Below are 20,800 nucleotides of genomic sequence, written 5' to 3'. Positions count from 1 at the left end.
AATAACTCATCACAACAGAAATGCAAGGAGTCCGGTCTACCCTATCATTGTTAGTAACAGAGGCCATGTTCCTTGAATGAATCCATGCATATCCAGTACCTGTAATAATTGTGTTGTACCCATCGATCAGACTGACCCAGCACTACTCCAGTCTGACAGCTCTGACAATGTAAATTGACAATGCTGCGTTAGCCATGTTTCCTTATGAAAACGGGAGCACTTCAGTTTACTACTAGTTGTTAGTATGCTTTTCCCACTGGAGATTAGACATTGCATTGGGAAGATTAGTACCACTTGATCAGACAAAGTATAAGCTTTCCTGATCAATGTTACCTTGATGTATTCAAACAACCTTTGTATATCAAACATCAATTGGTAATGCCCTAGTGTTTTGTTTTTTTACAAATTTGCATTAAATGTCATTGTTTTTACTCTAACAACAAAATAGGACCACACGGTCTGGAGGAGATTATGGCATACTGTTTATGTGGAGCATATAAAAGAAGATTATTTTGTTATCTGCTGGTATCGCGAGTTACACGCTGTCTGTTTCCCTCTTTACAAAGCTTGACATTCCATCCAATGCCACCATCTTCTTTCTTCCTGACATTTCCTAATCTTACTGCGCAGGCGTGAGATCAGGTGATGTGTCTTCCTCCAAATATAAAAAGAAAATAAGTGCCAATCTGATTGCACAAGATTGAACATGTGTTTTATTTTACATTAGATAAAAGGCACAAAAAAAGCAGCCCACAGCCTTCGGGAAAATGTGGTGCAAGTCACAAGCAGGCTGCAGGTCTTTACCACTGCAGTGATAAAGACAAAATTGGAGGAGACCTCCTCCAAAAAGTAAAAATAATCGCACATCGGCTGTGTAGTTTGAGCTCCTTTGAAGGACAGTTAGTGACATGATTATGGACTTAATAAATATGTAATATGTCAGATCTATTTAAACTCAAAATAATATTAGTAATAATATATTCAGACTATAAAACTGTTTTTTTATAAACAATATAGCTTTTAAGGGAACCACTAAGGCTAAACAGAGCACAAAATGCTGCAGATTCTATGTAAGTGAACAGAACGACTATGAACAGGAGTCTGTGAGTCTCTCCCTTCAATAGGAATCTTTGCACCACCAAACTCTTTAGTGCACATATAATTTTGGGGAAAGGTCCATTTTCTTCATTACTGGAGATTTGGTGTGGCTAAACACAATTTGGAAATGCTATTTTAGGTAATCCTAATATTATATTTGTGGAAATAAGGAAATTAAGAGCTGTGTCATTTTAAAGTAAATCTGTTTTGACACATCATATGTCCTTTTTGGCTTTCTCTTCAGCGTTTGCAATGTATAATGGAGGGTTAAAATTTATTGAGACCACTGCTATGCAAATAGGATTCATTTAAAGTCCTTCTTGTTGCAGAGAGACGATTGGAGACACTCTGATGCTGGGAATAAATGGTGTGTATATTTAATAAGGAGTTATATGCATGTCTATGCAATATGTGGATGTACACAACAAATATTGGTAAATGTAACAAATGGGCATAAGCACTATTATTGATATTGTATTACTTATTTTTTTGTTTTTAATGATAGAATGAAAAATCACACTATTTATAAATAGTCTGATGAAGCTGAGCTTTCTGTGAAACGCGTCACCACCATGACTTTTGATGGCTAAGGTTTTACAATGTCATTCTTTGCTAATACAGGATTTTATACCATGTTTTGTATTGATATTTTGGTTTTTATATATGCATACATAAAAGTTCAATTTTATATGTGTTTTATTCTATTGAATGTTCCTAAACTACCTGACCATGTTTTGGGGTTTAACGTCTTGGTAATAACAGATAAATTTGAGGTAGTGGGACTGACTATCATACGTGAACAGTATAAAATTTGCCGGTTCATCTAAATTATCACATATATGAAGCCCATACCTACTATTGGAATAAAACAAAATTGTTCATATCCTCCAACTTTAAGTGAACTATCGAGAAGCAATTGGAACTTACAGGTTGCACAAGTGGAGAATGAACCAGCTTTGTTTTGGAGGTTTTATGAGCTCTGAACATGTAGGCCGGCAAACTATGATATGTAATTACTTTTATCCATTGATTCCATTCCTTTGTTTATTTACCTTTTACATCACACTAGTGTATTCATTAAATACTTTTAATAAGCCTATTCTTGTTGTATAAAAATGTTTTGTTTCTTGATAACAGATTTTTTTGTATATTCACTGTTTGTAACAGGTTTAATCAGACTCCTTTAGTAGGCAGGGTTAAATGCTAGAACCCATCTTGTTTTGGTGAATTCTCCTGAAACAAACCCTGGCGAAAAAAAAAGTAAAAGAGCATGAAACAAAAAATGTGCACCAGGATGCATTTTGAACTCCACCGAAGAAGGGACTTCCTTGATTCCCCCAGACATCTTGACATTCCACGTCCTTGATTCCCCCAGACATCTTGACCTACCTGGCCAAAACCAGGTGGATCGCAATCCTCTCAGACCAGCCAAAGCAGGTCCACCAAATATTAGGTTAAGGGCTCCCCCAAAGAGAGACTGCCACTAAAGGAAAGCAATTAACCACAAGGCCAAGAAGATCCCCACAGAATTTTATGGTGCAAGTCCCTGCACTCTTTGTTACAAATAATAATTTGCACAATAATGAATAAAGTATGCATAACACACTGGGCAAGGTTTAAAATTGCCAATTAGAACTAGCCATAATGCTGGCTCTAAAATGAGGGAAGGAGATCCCCTCTTCTTCTAAGAAATCCAGCAGGGAATTGTTTCTAAGCAGGCTGTGTATCAGTCAGTGACAGTCCTCGATGGACATTCTCTCACTCCGGTGGATGGCGCACATATCCTGGCACACTCCAGGTTCTAGAAATCTTGTGGTACTTGAATGCATCGTGTAACAGTCCATACAACACTCTGCAGTGTGTAATTACCGTATTTTTCGGACTATAAGACGCTCCGGCCTATAAGACGCACCCAATTTTAAAGGAGAAAAACCTAGAAAAAAAAGATTCTGAACAAAATACTAAAAAATCACTCTGTGTCAATGTGCAGCATCGCGGGATCGCGGTATCGGATGAGTATGATTTTTTAAAATTATATTTAACATGTATTCGGTGTATAAGACGCACCCACTTTTCCCCCCCAGTTTTGGGGAAGAAAAAGTGCGTCTTATAGTCCGAAAAATACGGTATTGATGGTGGCACATATTGGCTCTGTTTCTGTCCCAGGGCCTCTAGCAGACCTCGTGCAAAGGGCCACTGCCAGAAGATGTGCAAAGCAGTCTCTTCCTCCATGATACCAAATGGGCAGTGCCAGTACCTACACAGGTTTCTAACAAGCTGGAATCTTTATGCTAAACCTGCAAGTATTCGGTACCTATTCTGCTGCCCTCAGGCCCCACAAGCTATAATCAGTGTTTTTGTTCCCAAAGTTTATATTTAACGATAGTGGTGGGAATATGTAATAAACTTAATTTTGCTAGCTAAATCAAGTGTATTGGTTCAATCTTTTCTTTCTTTTTTGTTCTCTCTTAATCTTTGAAATTTGCTTTGATACCAAACTTTGTTGTGATACCAAACGTGACTTTATTAACAGTGGTTTCAAGCAGTCTTTTGAAAAAAAATTATTAATTATTAGCTATAAAAAAAATGCAGGCAATGCAAAGACTGGTATGTAATGTACAGCACAGCTGACATGAGTATGGGGTATGCACTGTGCAGGGGGTTCAGCGTCCATTGTGGTCAGTGGAAAAATGCATAATAATAGCAGTGGTCAATATGCCCTTACATTGGTTGTCTGTGAAGTGTTTGCTTACATTCGCGGTCAGTTGTATCTTATGGTTGTTTGGTGTCAGTGATTACTTAGAAAGCACATGCTGGAAATTCCCACCCAACAATTTGATTTGGTTATGTATTACAATGGGGTGATATTATTACATTTCAAATATGCCCCAACAGTGTAATTCTTATGTATATACAGTGCACAGATACATCATACATATGATGTATCATACTATATTATGTGTATAACATTTATACCATATTATATGAAGTGTATACTATTCTTTATAAATGGATAGGCTTCAAATTTGTTAGCAGATTTTTATGCCCAAAGTTGAATTCAATCTATTCTGAGTAATGAATAAAATATATTTGACTGCAATGTGTAATTTAATGTATTAACCATCATGCTGAGAACAATTATTAGCAAAGAACATAATACATACTAATGTACTATTGTGCTTGTTCAATTCTGTGAACACAGCAAATATATAAATTGGATTATTTACAACATCATTCTGATAGCTGGTTTTGGCCAAAGCCAAGACATTCAGAGTTTGTAAGCTGGCACTAGGTACCTTCACAAAAACTCAACATGTGTTTCATAAGTTTGTAATTCTATTACAATTCCAAGATTAATACATGTGCCCAACAATTCCCTGTCCTGCTCTGCTGTGGTATGACACACTTGGAAACAAAATATTTGTGCAACCTTACAATTATATCATGTTCTGTTTGTGTTCCACCTAAAACAAAAGGTGGTATGTAATGCACTATAATGGTATCTAATATGATCACCGATTGCCATTGTATCCAAGTATTAATTTACCATTCATAATTACGCTTTAGAGATGCTGGAAATTACATGTGGATTGTTTTGGATGACTTTTGTCCCCTCCTGGTACCAGGGAGATTTAAAAATAATATATTCAGCTTATTGCATTGCTATAGTTGTACTAGTAGGTAAAGTATACAGTTTTCTCTCAAATTTACCTTTATTTCCATAGGGAGAACTACTATTAAATATATTGTCAAAACATATTAGTACTGTAATCAGAAAATAAACCTAGCTTCTACTTTTTTTTAATTTTGAAGGTATGGGTGAGAATTCTTTGTTTGGAAACTATTTATTAGTACTTTGATTTCCTTGTGGTTGTTGTAGTAATCATGCCAAATGGGAAAGTATAATTAAAGCCTAAGTTTCCTTTCTGTTGCTATAAATTTGCCACACAATTATTACTTCTTGGAACAAAATCTTTTCTAAAAAAAAAAAAAAAACCTAAAATGGCTAAGATAAACTCTTTCCCTTTAAAAAGAGGAAGTGAGGACTGAAAATGTGTGCAATTTGCTGTGGGGAAAATGTTTCTTTATTTCTTTTGATGTATGAAGAGAAGGGGCTAGGCTTTTAAAAGCCAAGTAAACAAACCAGGATGGATGTAGAAGATTGCTCAATGTGTTCCACCAGCACATAGACGTATCAGGGCCATGTGTCTTTGGATATGTTTACGGCCAGTCAGGTAACACTTTGCAAAAGGGCTGTAAGTGAAGTTATATGACAATGTTGGTACTTCTCAGGCTATCCAAACTTTTATTCGGAAATCACAATTATTATTTATTATTATTATAATTAATAAACAGGATTTATATAGCGCCAACATATTACGCAGCACTGTACATTAAATAGGGATTGCAAATGACAGACTAATACAGACAGTGATACAGGAGGAGGAGAGGACCCTGCCCCGAAGAGCTTACATTCTAGACTTGTGCCACATTGTGCCCCGCAGCCCTAGAGGAGTTGTGACATGTGTTCTGTATCTGTAACAAAAACTAAAGCTTCTCTAGGGCTGCGGTAGTGATCAGGGGAGTGGAGCTGTCAGCATAGTAAAGCTCCGCTGACTGCTCAGCTACTTGATTGGCTGAAGAAAGGGAAATCCTGATGATGCTTGAGTTGTCATCAGGGTTTCCTATTTCTCAACCAATCACAGAGCATTAGAGATGAATGGGAACAAGTCTCCCCATTCATGTCCAGTGCTGAATGGCAGAGAAACGTAAAACCTCAGCCAATCAGAGAGCACTATGGGTGAATGGAGAGGCTTGTCCCCTATTAACCCCTATGAAGGAAACGTCCTCGTGTAGATTAGCCTATGGGAATGCATGGGGAGTTCAAACATGGGCTCTAAAAGCCTCAGGTTAAATGCTGAGGAAACAGTCCATGTGGACTAAAGCTGCATACACATGTCCAATAATTATCGTTATAAACGACCGACGAACAACCTATTGGCCAAAAATCATTCTAAAAAAGTAACCAACAACGCCGACAAACCAGGATTGTTGTTGGAAATGAACGACCACCACAGTGGATTTAATTGGTCGACGATTGTTCACTATTTATCCTGTGTACAGTCGTTCAGTGATCGTTTTCAGTGATCAAATTTTTCCTCCCATTGACTTTAATGGTGTTCGACTTTGACATTCGACCACCCAAATAAGTTTGCTTTATTCGAGTGAATAGCTGACGAATTGAATAGTGAGCTATTCAAACAACACTAGTTCTGTTCACTGGTAGAGGATAAAATATCCCCAGAAATGTAATTCCCTGTTTGTATGATTGGTTTGTTAATTTTCTCATTGGTCTGCTCATCATTAAGACACAAGTCATATTGTATTATAAGTATATTGTAGGCATCCCCTGCTATCATTTTTATATCTGATGAGAACTCATAGAGATATTCCCCATGTGTTAACTAATTCTATATTGATGAAGTCTCTGCAACTTTCCTCATCAGAGCACTGAACGTACACCATATGGTAATAATGACCCCGGCCTTCCCATTCAGGAAACCAACAGAGTTTTCTTCCAACAGAAAAAGAATCTGCAATAAAGTTAGTTAAAATCCTTGCTTCCGGGGGGGGGGTTACAATTTACATTTAATGACCATAAATCAGAGTTCCCTCACCCTGCACCTGTAGTGGTCCTGATCTTCTCTCTATCGGTCTCTCCAGGCTGGGATGGGATATGGTACACATGATTTCTGAATCTTCATCTCTCACAGATGGTGTGAATAGCAGAGACAGAAGAAGACGGGTAGGCAAGTTTGAAAAAATGGGTTTTGAGCGCTCTTTTAAATGAGCAGAAAGTAGGAGCAAGCCAAATAGGGCAAGGGGGACCATTCCAGAGAGTTGGAGCAGCTCTAGGAAAGTCTTGGAGCTGTGCGTGTGATGAGGTTATGAGTGAGGAAGTCATTGGTAGGCCATTGGAGGAGCGGAGAGAGTGGCTGGGGGAGTATTTTTCTATCAGGGCAGAAATGTAAGTGGGGCAATAACTGTGGAGGGATTTGAAGGCAAAGCACAGAAGCTTAAATTTGATTCTAAGGTGGAATGGAAGCCAATGGAGAGAACTACAAAGAGATTCAGCGGAAGAGGAGCGGAGGGAAGGATGGGAGCGGTCTGAATGATTGATTTGCGTTCAGTACTTGGGAGGTTGGTGCTATCCTATAGTGGAAAAATTGAATACATGATCATCGGCTGATGGTTGACAGTCTTATAATGACCATTTCTTTCATTAGATCACTTTAGTAGAGTTAAACAATAGGTCAGTTGTAAATAAAGGTAAAACAATATTATCAGAATAGTAATGCATAAATAGCTGCTAGCACTAAGTATGCAGCACCTTATAGAAGTAACTGGATGTACCATGTTTCGGACTCATGGATCCCTCCATGCTGCCTTATTCCTAGCTTCCTTTCTGCCTGCCAACACTTCTCAGAAAAAAATCATTAGGCCATATACAGAGCACCAGCACTGTAGCAAATACTTTGGTCCTAGTTATCTAGTTATCTTAGTTATCTTAGTTATGTTAGTGATCTATGTTCACAATGGCATTGAGGTTGCTATGCATTTCTCGCTTCCTCTTGGAAGAGGCTACGTGTGGTGGCTCCTTGTGACAGTTCTATTGAGAATTAATAGGTCAAATCTACAATAAGAACCAGTGTTGCGGGATAAGAGTTTGGCAGCGAGCCGAGCAGAATCAAACAATCCCAAAGCAGTTCTGAACCGTATTTAGGGATCTCGTTACTCACAACAGGCATGCACTAGATATGTGAAAAATGGGGAATATTAGTAACTTATGCTGAGTTTTTATTGTGAGATTTATTAGTTCTTTTTTTTAGATTTCCCTTCACTTCATGCCTGGATGTCAGACAGAGCAGGAAATTAGGTGATGCCTCCAAAATGGGGTCACACACAGCATTAGGAGGGGTTCTTGGAAAAGAGATGACCCAATTTTAACAGTTCAGTAACAAGGTATTTAAATAAAAGACAGAGAAAGATAGAGTTTTCAGCACAAATATAGAAAATATAATTTGTAGTACAGGTTTACATGCAAAATTATGAAAGAATTATATCCTTTTTATCCATAAGTCATATTATTCTCTTATGATCTCTACAGGATTTGATCAATTTTCACACAAAGTTACAAAAAACAATTACAACCTTTTCTCTGTATGTCACAATAGTTTCTTGCAATACATACAAAGTTTTGTTCAGGCCTGCTGTGCCACTATACAGGTTCCAGCTAATATTAAATAAATATACATCACCATACAATGGTTAAGTAGGTATGAACCCTTTCATATCAACCGTAGTACCCTACGCGTTTCGCCATAGTGGGCTTCCTCAGGGGTAGTGATAGGTCAATAAAAAGTTCTCTATGTATACATATGGGGTTCAGGTGATCTACATTTACAATTCAATAACAATCCTGACACTTCCTTTGCTATCTTTATTCTCTAAACAAGAATCAAACTACACTTGAAATCTAGATTTGGGTCTCAGAACATAGTAGCAATCCTATTAAGGTTATATATTAATAAAATCTAAAAGGAAATAATTTTGTAAAATGTATAATACAAACTGTTATTTCTTAGAATTTGTATCTGAAATTTTTTACCTGTTAACAGCCTATATAGTACAATCGGGTAATGTCTGTGAGAACTAAATGTAAAAACCCCCGTAAGCCTCGAAAGGTGCAGCTACTGGTACAACCTCATCTCCAAAGCAAGCCATGGCATGGGCGGACAGAGCCTGACCATTGTGCCTTTTGTTCTCTTTAATATTGCCTTTAAAACAGAAATTGATTTTTTAAAAATGTACACAATTTACATGAAGATTAAAAACAAGTCTACAGTTTTGTGAAAAATGAACACAGAGACACAGGTAAGTAACTTTTTAAAATTTGAAAGTTGTTGGAAAATGTAAAAGAACTTGTCATTGTAAAAAAATCTAGTACCTTTGCATTAAAATCTGTGGCACTCCACCCCAACACAAGCTTGATGCTGTTGCTGCGCCTGTGATGATCCTTGGATGACCGTGTCATGCAGTTGATGACCCGAGGCCGGAAAATATAAGTGCTGTTAGAAAAATATGTTGCTTATGCCCATCTGCTTTTCACTGTAGCTGGTGCTACAATTTTCTTTCAGATGGTAATCTGCGCTGTATCTGCCTAAAATGAATTATGCACGTATGCATAATATATAAAAAACTAAATGGCTAGAAAATATTTATGCAATGGATCTGAAAGCTAAATATCTGGATCTAAGGAGAAGGCAAAGTTTCATTAAAAAAATGGACATATTTTGACCACTTCAGTCTGTCTGCTCTGTTTGGTTTCAGGGTTCTCAGGACATATTTCTTTGTTGCCCAAAGCCAAGAAATGTACTTCTTATGACCTGTTTATGTACAATTACTGATGATCTATACTGTTTTAGTTTATCCTGCAAAATTTCATAGTAGTGTATTATGCCACCTGCTCCTCGCCTCCTCTGTAGGCCTCTGAATGCAAAAAGTTTTTCTGCCAAATCTCAGTGTGCTTGAATCTGGTCTGGTCTTGGCTTTCCATCTATTTTCATTTGGTCTGCAGTTCAGGAGACCAGACTTCTCCCAGTGTAATTTGAAACAATCTCTCTTGGAACATGGGTTGCTGAAAAACTTGCTTACTAATATTGCCGAAAGCTGCGTGGAAATGTTCTCTCCCTGTCTGTCTCCTTCATATTCTGGGATATTTCAGCAACAATCCAAACCTATCAAGTCTCAATAGTCTGGTCTTCAAACTGTTCATTTTTTGGCACCGAGAATTTCAAACATTCCAAAGCATCTCCCACTCACAGGACTAAATATTTTAATGAAAATGTTGTTTTCCTGATCAAAACCTCTAAATATTTCAGTTATAGACTCTGACAAATGAACAGGCGTTGGTATGAAAACTTTACACTGACATACAAACCATAAAATATCTTATGAGGCGCCAACAACATCCCTGCACCAAGCTGGGGTCAGACTAGCTGCATTTTACTGCCATGTTTATTGTCCTGGGTGTCAACTATCAAACATTAGGCATCCAGATGAGTTACAGACTGACTGATTGCAAATGCTTAAAAACACTTTTTTGCACAAACATTTTTAAGTGTTTACAAGCAGCATTAACTCAAATCTGTTGAATGCACTGTTAACAAAAAAACACCTTCTACAACCTATTGGTGCAATGTTTTTTGATGCAGTTTTAAGCATTAATATATAAACCCAGCCTATGTAGTTTAAATAAAGCAGACGATGTGCATGATGGATATGTGTGAGCTGGAAATACCTGGAAAAGTTACAATTTTAAAACCCAATTTCTAAAAAAGCTGGGACACTTTTTAGAAAATATTTTATTTGGTAATTCACTTGGACTTTTTTTTAGATCAGGCAAAATTAAAAAAAATCGAATTTTTATTGTTTTCTCTGACAAACTTAATGCTATTTGTTAAACCATAAACAAATTTAGAAATGCCATTCTGTAGGTTTTTGATAAATATCAGGTTATCTGTCGAAAAGTGTGGACATCAATACAGAGGAGCACCCATCAAAGGCTCAGTATTTGCAGGCATATATGGCCTGTGCCTCATCACTTTGTTATGAACTTTGTGGAGGATTATTTGTGTAAAGCAATATTTCTTGGCAAAACACATTAGCAAAGAATTTCGGTCTGTCGTCACCTAATAACACTGTGAAAAGATTCAGGGAGTCCTGAGAAATCTCTGTGCATACAATACAAGTACAGTACAAATTACCCAAACTTCGTAGACAAAGCCCCTGATTCATCATTGAAATCCGCGATCGCTGGAAGCGCACTTTTAATACAAGATCGCGAGTAAAAAGCTGTCGGATAAGCGCGGCTTCGTGCGCGAGCTTTTTCGGTTGTTGAATAGCGCGATCGCGCACGATTCCGGATCGCTAATACGACTGCGCGATCGATAATACGATTTGGCTTGATGAATCAGGGGCAAAGTCTGTGTGCTGGCCTACCTGCAGTCCCATATTGAACAAGAGAATCAGACAACAATAACCACAGACCATAAGGCAGCTCTTGCAAGAATGTGCAAAAAATTCCACTGCAACAACTAGTTTTTCAAATGATTAGGAAGGGTAAATAAAAGAAAAGATGTGGCAATGTAAACCCCCATCTGTCAAAACTTCTTCTTCTAATGCGTCTCAGGAATTGCTTTCTTAATTTGTATATGTTTAGAAATTTGGAATTAAGTTTGTTGGTAAAAACACTACATCTTTTATTTGGCAGTTTACCTGTAAATATTCAATGTTCAAATTAATTAGCAAATGACAGATTTTAGGTTTTAGTGCATTTTTAGAAAGCTTCCCAACTTTATTGGAATCAGGGTTTGTTCAAAAAATGATAAAAACGTTCTTACCTTTGGGATCAGTCACTTATTGAAAAGCAATTCCAGGTATCAAGTCAAAACATTTTAATTTGTTTGGCACATTTCCCGGACGGGTTAGAGTCTCTGTGCAGTTTAAATTGCTATTTGTCCCCTTTAGGAGCATTTGGACTCATTTCTTGCAAGGACCAGTCACAAAGATAAAAAACACATCTTTTGGTGCAAAGGAAAAGTTACTTATTCTGAGAATGTTTTCATTGCTGTCTATGTGGACCTGTCCAAGTAAAGGACATAGCCACTAATATTTTTTACAGGGGTTAAAGGATCAGAAGGAGAAATCTTCCCCATTCTCAGTATAAAAACTACAAAACTTAGAATAAGCTAGAATTAGACTTCAATTGGAGAGCTAGTAATATTGTTCAAGATGTGCTTAAAGTGAATGCAAACCCATTTAGCACACTGGAACCAAGCTGTTTGTAAATAATCATCAGAAATACAATTTTTTCCTGCCAGGGCAATAATCTAATAATTTATCTTTTTATACTTTGCTGATGTGTTAGCTAGGTTCAGCTGCAGCCAGGATTTTTTGTTTATAAATTTTATTAAGCAGTTTATTTTTTACATGACTGGTAACACCCTGTCCTGCCTTTGAATGCATCAAAAGATGACCTATGTTTAAATATTAACTGATGACCCCTATATTAACCTATTCTGATCCTGTTTACTACACCTTATGGTTATCTGACTACTGTCGTGCACCCCTACCATAGTGAGGTGAGATGAATAATCCCTTTTTTCCTTCCGTCTATATAATGAATCCTTTTGATACAAAATATTTATGATAATAGACATGCTCTAACACCAGATCTATATATATATTTAAATATATTATTATATAGTCTATTTCATATCCTGGCTCTTTGTTACCATACAGTCTTTTTGAGATGTGTCTCCCTGTGTATTCTCCCCTATAAGGTGCCCTTTATGGATGAAAGGTGTTGGACGCTAAGACTTTCTCCTGATTCCACTTGTTAAACATATTAACTCACTAACAGTAGTTACAACTGAAACTTTGTTGTAAGATGTGGACTTTTAATAAATATATATAAATTTGTATGTATAAACCTATTGTGTTTTTCTATACAAACTTTTCTTTCCAAAAGCTAGAGCCATTTTACCTACCAGTATATTTTTGCGGTGTGGTAAGAACTCGAGGCAAAGATGGAGTTCTTCCCACTAAGCCACCATGTCTCCCCAAGGTAACATCCACTTTTAATGCACACCAACCATGGCACATTATAAATTTAAAAACCTATATCACCATGAGTATTTAGATTGTAGTATTTAGTGTTTGCTTCCAAAGATCAAGGATTCTAGTGTGGAACGTTTGGTTTCAATACTAATGTATGGTGACATTTTTCCATGTGCTTGGCAGAAAATCCAAAAAATTGCCAGGCCGATAAAATTTTCAGAAGATTGGCTGCAGCAGTCTACCTAGTTCTTGTGAAACAGGTGCACTTAAGCTGAACTTAAAAAGTGGATGCAGTTCTGTATTCTTTAAAAGAGCTTTAAATGTATTTTTTAATGGCAGCTAATATCATAATATAAGTAACAGATTTTGACTTACGCAAAACTAAGAGCCAATCACTGACCAGATGCTAATATTTTTGGGTGGCTTGGAACATGCACTGGATTCTCAGTTGGATCACTGCTGGAGGGTATTTTCACCAGCTAGATCAGGGGTGGCCACACTTTTTTGGTTTGTGAGCTACTTTTAAATAGTCAAAATAATCCACCAACAATAAAAACTTGGACTTAATAACTCTTGTGCATGGTAGAGTTTATTTTGAAAGGCAGGGCTCCGCCATCCATTCGCGCTGCTTTTGCGATTTACCGGGAGATCGCCATCCAGCTGTTGGTGACCCCTGAGCTAGGGGTTTATCTCTTCTAACCTCTTGTGATCCAAAATGTTTATAACTTCTATTATTAGGCAGTTAGTTCATCCTGCAGAAGTTCTTGACTTTTTTCCACCAGAGGCCATCAAGGAAGGCAAGAAAAATATTGGTTTGTTAAGTTACACAGAATACCACCTTCCTATTGGCTGTTGGTTGTAGTATCTAATGGGAAGACAAAATTGCTGTATACTTTACCAACCTGATTTTCTCCCTGCCAATCTACAGCAGCACCTTCCCCATTTCCTACCACTTTGCCTCATGGTCAGGTCAGTGCTACATGAAAATATATGATGTATTTGCATGTAAATATTCTTCAAGTAGAACTCCAACCAATTTTTTTTTCTGGCATTGGAGATTGGGGGAAGACTTAGACCTAGGAACTTTCCTGCTGTTTATATATCTGTATGGAAAGCTTAACTATGCTTTTTGTCAGCACAACTATTGTATTTAATACAGGGTTAAGGAAAGATCAACATTTTACCGTTCAGGATATTACTTCTAATGGGGACACATGCAATAAAGTCTATTGTCTTAGGAAGAGGCCTATTAAGAGTTCAGAAATGTTATAAGGTCTTTTTGAGAAATAATTGTTCATAATGGCCTTCCAAGAATGTTGATGATGCTTTTGATTTTGTTATGACCTCATGGCGTTTGAGCAATAGAAACCTGACATATAACCATTGCCCATGGTACCCAAAGTTTAAAAGGGGATTAGCAGGGGTTCTACTTTAAGAAATAAAACTGGGGTTGTGCAATGTGTTAATTTTAAAGAATTTTACGTTATTGCCTACTGTGATTTTAAAGAATCTAGTAACACTACAATACTTCATATAAGGATTCTATTCTATCATAATGACTAAATTTCAGGTGTGAAATGTTGCATTTTACCTATTATAGTTTAAGGTTACACTTTTGTAGTACAGAGTCATTAATCACCTGCTAAGGATACCATTCTGAGGATCAAAGGTCCTGTTAACCCCAAGAGGACTTTTAAAACTTTGTCCTGGCTCTGACACCTTGGCCTGGAAATAAATTTTTCCAGCAGCGATGCATCCGCGGCTGGCTCTTGTCTGGCCTCTTTTGTGAAGGCGTCTTGTCTGGCCCTTTGGCTGCCTTTACTGGCTGCTACAACACCTTCCTGTGGGTTTAGGGAGCGGGTCGGGCTGATGCAGGATGAATTTGCTCTGGCTGAACTTGGCCTTGGAAGTAGTTTGCTCTCTTTTATATTTCTTTGGGAATTAAGCTTTGCACTAGAGCCATGCGACAGAACACATGCCGCTCTGGCTGCCTATTCTATAGTCTTGAGAAAGGTAAGCAGTGCAATAGGGTGTTACCTTATTGTTAACACTGAAAGGAAGATTCGCATGAGGTCAGTTTCTTAATTGATAACAAAATGTTTATTTACCATTTGCCTCTTCAAGATCACAATTGAGTCATGCAAAAATAATAAAAAGACGATGTATAACCCCTGATGTATAACCCCCTGATAGTTCAGTATTAAAAGGGTATTTTTCAAAGCAAAATTTAATTATTTTACTTTTTTCTAAATGTATTGGTCTGTAATCTTTTGTTGTTTTTGACATTTACCTGGTTATCTTGTCTATATGTATCTAATGTTATGTACCCAACCTAACTTCATTCTAACCATACATTATTAGTATGTTATAATGTAACATTTTTGATACTTTGATCCTAGAAACAATAATCCTTTAGGGTTTTAACTTAACCTTCCTTCTGGGATATATACCATACCACATGAATCTTTATAATAATATCCAGTTTTGAGCTACGGCTTTGTGTGGCAGCAGCCAATTGGGAGATGCTGGTTGTTCTTCTTCTACCATACCAATGATAAATGACACTGTACTTAATCACTATAACCGGGCTTTTTCAAATTGGAATAAGCCTTGAAAAAGACAGGTATGCATAACATTAACGAAAAGTTAGATTATAGCGCAACAATTTATTAACACAGAAAGAAATTATTTGCATTTCTCCCCTTTTATCAGTCAAGAGGGCCTTGTCTCAGATGCAAAGCAATGTAAAGAAACAATCAGTAAATTATTTTTGGTTTCTAAATAAAATGAGAACAATGCATTATCTATGGGGTCTAACACTGACACTGGCTAACCATTGGCCATAATGAATAACTGTCATAATAATTACCTTAGATGGGGCCTTTAGAGATAGTAGTGAAGGTATTTATAAAAGGCAAGGCAAAATTCACTCCCTCCAAAGTCTGATCTACCTTAGTGAAGCTGATTAGTGAACTTGGTGCAGTGAAGTTCCTTTTCCTCTGTACTGAAAGGATCATTGAGGGGTATCCGGGTTGGATCAGGGTCAGGGTCTCACTCTTTCTAGGTGGCCAGTACCTCTCTGCTACTTATCTGGGGAGTGAATAGACCTATGCGCTTGTTCCAGTTTACCCCTTTTCCATGCTATGAACTGGTGACAATATTGCAATATCCTGTCCTGCCAATCTGTTCATTTTGGTTTCCTGGGGCTCAGTTTGTCTCCCACTGGTTTCAGTTTCAACCTCTCTGTCATCTGTCAGTCAAATGTCCGGGAAAGAGAACATGTGAGTTCCGAGACCTAAATTAAGCACTGGCCCTGGCTGCAAACCAATTTAATTTCTTCTATCCTAAAAAGAATTGTTCATGACTTGCTGTTTGTCATTTTTTTTTTAATGAGCACAATACTCAAGTCTTTGTTTTCAATTTTTTTTATTAAACTTTTAACCACCTGGGCTTTACACTGATGTCTAGATTTCTGTACCAAAAGCGTTACACTGTTTTTCATGAAATTTTTTTTTTTAAATTGTAGACCTGTAACTTACAGAAATATGTCCGAATAGGGGTCTAGTAGATATAATGAATATAAAAAATGTTTGAAACACACAATCATGTAAAAAGAAAAACTTACTTTTAATAAAATTAAAGGAAAAACACAAAATTCAGCTTAAACAAGAATACATAAATAAATGAAAAATACTGAAAATGCGATAATTTGGTATACTGTATAGTAATATATTTTTTATAATATATACCTATAGACAAAACCACATAAATATATTTTCTATTATTTTGTATTGGATTGGATACAGGACTTTGTATTCAATCCAATACAAAATGAGAACAAAATTCATTCATTCATTTTGTATTGGATTGAATACAAACTCCTGTATCCAATCCAATACAAAATGAATGAATGAGTTTCAATTTGAATTTCCTGCACACGGGCCGACGTCATCGTGCACGCACGCACAAGAAGCCCGCTGGCTTTTTTTTTCCTCCGCCGGCCGGCTTCTTGTTTCAGAGATCACCCGGCGCTGAAAGGAGAAGGACGCGGGACGATCAGCGGGACCAGGTAAGAAGCCGGGCGGCATCTTGTGGTCCGCCGGCCGGCGGAACACAAGATGTCGGCTGGCTTCTTACCGGTCCCGCTGGTATAGGAGAAAGCACCTGATGCTGGAGAGGGAGATCGACGGACGACGACGCTGGAACACGAACACGACACTGGATGAGCACAGCGGGACCAGGTAATTGGGGATTTTAATTTACGGAAAATCTCGGGGTTAACCAAAAGAGCAACTTTTTTTAGCCCGTACGAAGGTCGGGCTTAACGGTCGGGAGGTTAAAGATCATACAAAAGGGAATAAACAATAATAATATAAACAGTACTTTACCACATATATACTATATACATATATATACTTATGCAGTCAAAAATACTGTGGGATATCATCCATGATAAGAGAAAGCTTTACTCAATCTGGTACTGATACAAGATAACAGTCCAATAAAATCTTGCAGCAACATGAATTATTCCCAATATTGTTGTGTTGTAAATAACACAGTTCGGGGAACAGACAGTAGAAAAACAGAGAACCAAGGAAAAATGGGGAAAGGGGCAGGAAAAAAAACCAAACAAGGTATCCAGTCTATGAAGAATGCAATATCAGAAAGCACATCAACAATTATACTAAGTACCTACACATTTTACCTTTGACAAGGTTGAAGTAGTCATGTGAGACTATCAGCTAAATATTTGGAGAATTGCTTGATGTTATTCTTTGTTTAATTATTGTGCTTTGGTCCTGGTGTGGAAGTCACTGCGCATCCCTATAGGTCGCTAGGGATATCCCCCACCATATACCCTGGGGTTATGTCTTGCAACATTTTTGGGGTGAGTCTGTCTTCTCTTGTTTACACTATTTTATTGCATTATCAGAAAGAGTGGATGTGGGGCTAAAGCAGGTCTCCTCTGCTCCATGTACCCTGAGCGCATATAATATGTATTGTGTTTATTGTATTGTTTGTCTGGTGTCTCCCTTGTCTTGTTCTATATTTTTTCCCTTTTGTTCCTGATGTTGGGCAGGTACTGTACTGTACAAATATCTGTGATAGGAATAAGGTATATACGAATAGGTGTTTGGAAAATATAGTGAAATGGTAATCTCAATACTCTCTCCTAATGTGCAAGGTCTCAATCCCCCAGTCAGAAGGTCACAAGCATTCCGTTACTTTCATACACGTAAAGCAAATGTAATATGTCTCACACTTCTGTACTTCTTCCTGTCCAAAATATTTCCATGCGGCCTATCCTTTAGTCTTTAAAGCAAATGCAGCAGTAAAACATAGAGGGGTCCTTATTGGTTTTAGGAAAACAATGTCATTTGAATTGGACAGAGAAGTGGTAGATGAAGATGGCTGGTACTTGATATTGGTTGGAACATTGGTTGGAAAGATATTGGTTGGAATGACGCTAAAGTGACGCCATTGTTGTGCTATGTGCTATTATGCTCCTAATGATAATCAACTACAGCTGATAATTTTTTTTGCGTAAATATACACAAGGCTATCAGGTGATGTGTGGCTATACCAACTTACCAATAATACCAGGAATGGATAGGAAAAAAAATATTTATGGATCCTGTTGCAGCTGGGGATGTTATATTATCGAATAAATTGATTGATTTAGTTAGATCTGAAATGTTGTCAGATATGTAGAGAGATTTGGATTACACATAATATTCTCATCCCCATCAATTATTTACTCGTATAGACCACATTTTATTACATCAAAAGGCATTGCCCTTGGTTATATCTTGGCAGGTTCATGATCATGAACCACAACACAGTTTGGGCCACGTTGTCTTCTGTTTTTCCGAAGCCTGTCATGTTTAGATGGTCACTTAATGATTCTCTGCTCAGTAATCCTGAGGTGGACCAAAAACTACAAGGGATCTTGGTTGAGTATTTTTCTTTAAATCAACAACCTATGACATCACCGGCTGTGCTATGGGCGGCGCATAGGGCGGTTGTACGGGGACGGTTCATCCAGATAGCCTCACGGATTAATGAAACGTATGGGAAAGATAATGGAGTTAGAATCCAAATATAAGGATCTGCGTACGCAGTACAAAACCTCAATAAATATGAATACAAGACGACAAATTGTGGAGATCCATACACAATTGAATCTCTGTACAGCATCTATCGCTGAGAAAACATTGAGATGGTCAAATAATAAATTTTGTAGATACAGTAATAAAATGCATACTGTATTGGCAAATAGGTTGAGACACCCTGAAAGACGCCCTAATACTTATAGACTTAGGGTCAATTAGATAGGACCCACTAGTAATCTAATACACATATTGCAGGATATTTACAAACACTTCCAAAAGCTGTACCAAACTCCTTGTTCTTTTGATAAGAGAGCTTTGGATACATTTTTTCGGTCTATAAATCTTCCAAAACTTACCACTAGTAGACTGGAAATTATGGAAGCTCCTATTACTTTGTTTGAAGTGACCAAGGCTATTGGGGATCTTAAACCCAATTAGAGGCCAGGACCCAATTGGTTTAAGTCGGTATTCTATAAGAAATACCAGCAGATATTAGGACCTTATCTGGTGGAGACATTTAATGAGATTTTGAAGGGGGAAGCCCTTGATTCTAGCACCTTGAAGGCAGCCATCTGTATGTTACCAAAGCCTTCTACTGATACAATATAATGGTCTATTTATAGGCCAATCTCTCTTCTTAATCTGGACGCCAAGATTTTGGTGACAGTCTTGGCGTCTCGATTGGAAGGAGGTATAGGTGATATTGTGTCAGCTGATCAAACGGGTTTTATACCCAGACGACAAGCGGGGTACAGCATACAGAGGGTATTGCATTTATTTCAACAGGCTAAACAAAATAAGACCCCATTTTTTTTTACCAAACTTTTGTAAATGGGTATTTTTATTATACGATTCTTCTAAGGCATTTATACAGTATATGGGTTATCGTTCACAGCGCTTCTCTCTAGGCAGGGGCGCTAGGCAGGGTTGTCCACTGTCTTTTTGCACTAGCGGTAGAACCCTGACCATAGCAATTCAAAATTATGTTGATATCCAGGGTATAGGGGTGAATGGGGAGCAACATAAGCTCTCCTTTTTTGTGGATGATATCCTCCTCTCTTTGCCTCATTTGATGGAAGTACTGGAAGGTTTTCAGGCCTTCTCGGGACTCCAGTTAAATAGGTCAAAATGCAAGGCCCCTAATATTAATTTATTAATGGAGCTGGTGAAACTGCTTACAGAATTCTTTCCCTTTCAATGGGAGCCAAAAAGACTTTGCTATTTGGATATATATATCCCTCCCCATCCTGTTGTGCACTGTTAACACACGTACACTACAACCTCTTGTACACTGTTAACATCCCTGATCTAGTGAAACATTTGATTTGGCAAATTTCAGGGCTAGGTTGTATAGCCTCTATAAAGATGTCTTAGTTACCAAAGTTTTTGTATGCTATGAGAATTCTCCCATTAGCTATGCCTAACCATGTCTTAAAAAAGTTACAAAGTAAAATGTTAGTGTACATCTGGGGGACAAAACGTCCATGAGTTCCTAGATTTACCTTATTTCATTCTAGGAGTTTCGGAGGCCTATCGGTACCGCATTGGAGTTCTTACTACAAAGCTGCCCAGGTTACTCCCCTTTTACTATATCATGTCCAAAAAAATATTCCTAAATGTGTATCCATTGAGAAAGCAGTGGTGGCACCATTATCAGTAGAAACATTACTCTGGATCCCGGAGGTACAACGGCGCCATATTGCCAATCCTATATTGTGACCTACATTGAAAGTGTGGGATTCTATTAAACATACGGAGGGCCTTATGTTTGGTCATAGTCCAGTAGTTGCTATAATTGCGAACCCGTTGTGTCCCCCTGGTCTGGAGGAGCCGAGGCGATTCTCCTGATGGGTGGGGAAGGATCTATAAAGGATTCCATCATTTTATTAACTCGGTTGGGATTTTTC

Source organism: Pyxicephalus adspersus, chromosome Z (assembly GCF_032062135.1).
Source record: "Pyxicephalus adspersus chromosome Z, UCB_Pads_2.0, whole genome shotgun sequence".
Classification (NCBI taxonomy): domain Eukaryota; kingdom Metazoa; phylum Chordata; class Amphibia; order Anura; family Pyxicephalidae; genus Pyxicephalus; species Pyxicephalus adspersus.
Note: the sequence above shows the minus strand (reverse complement) of the source record.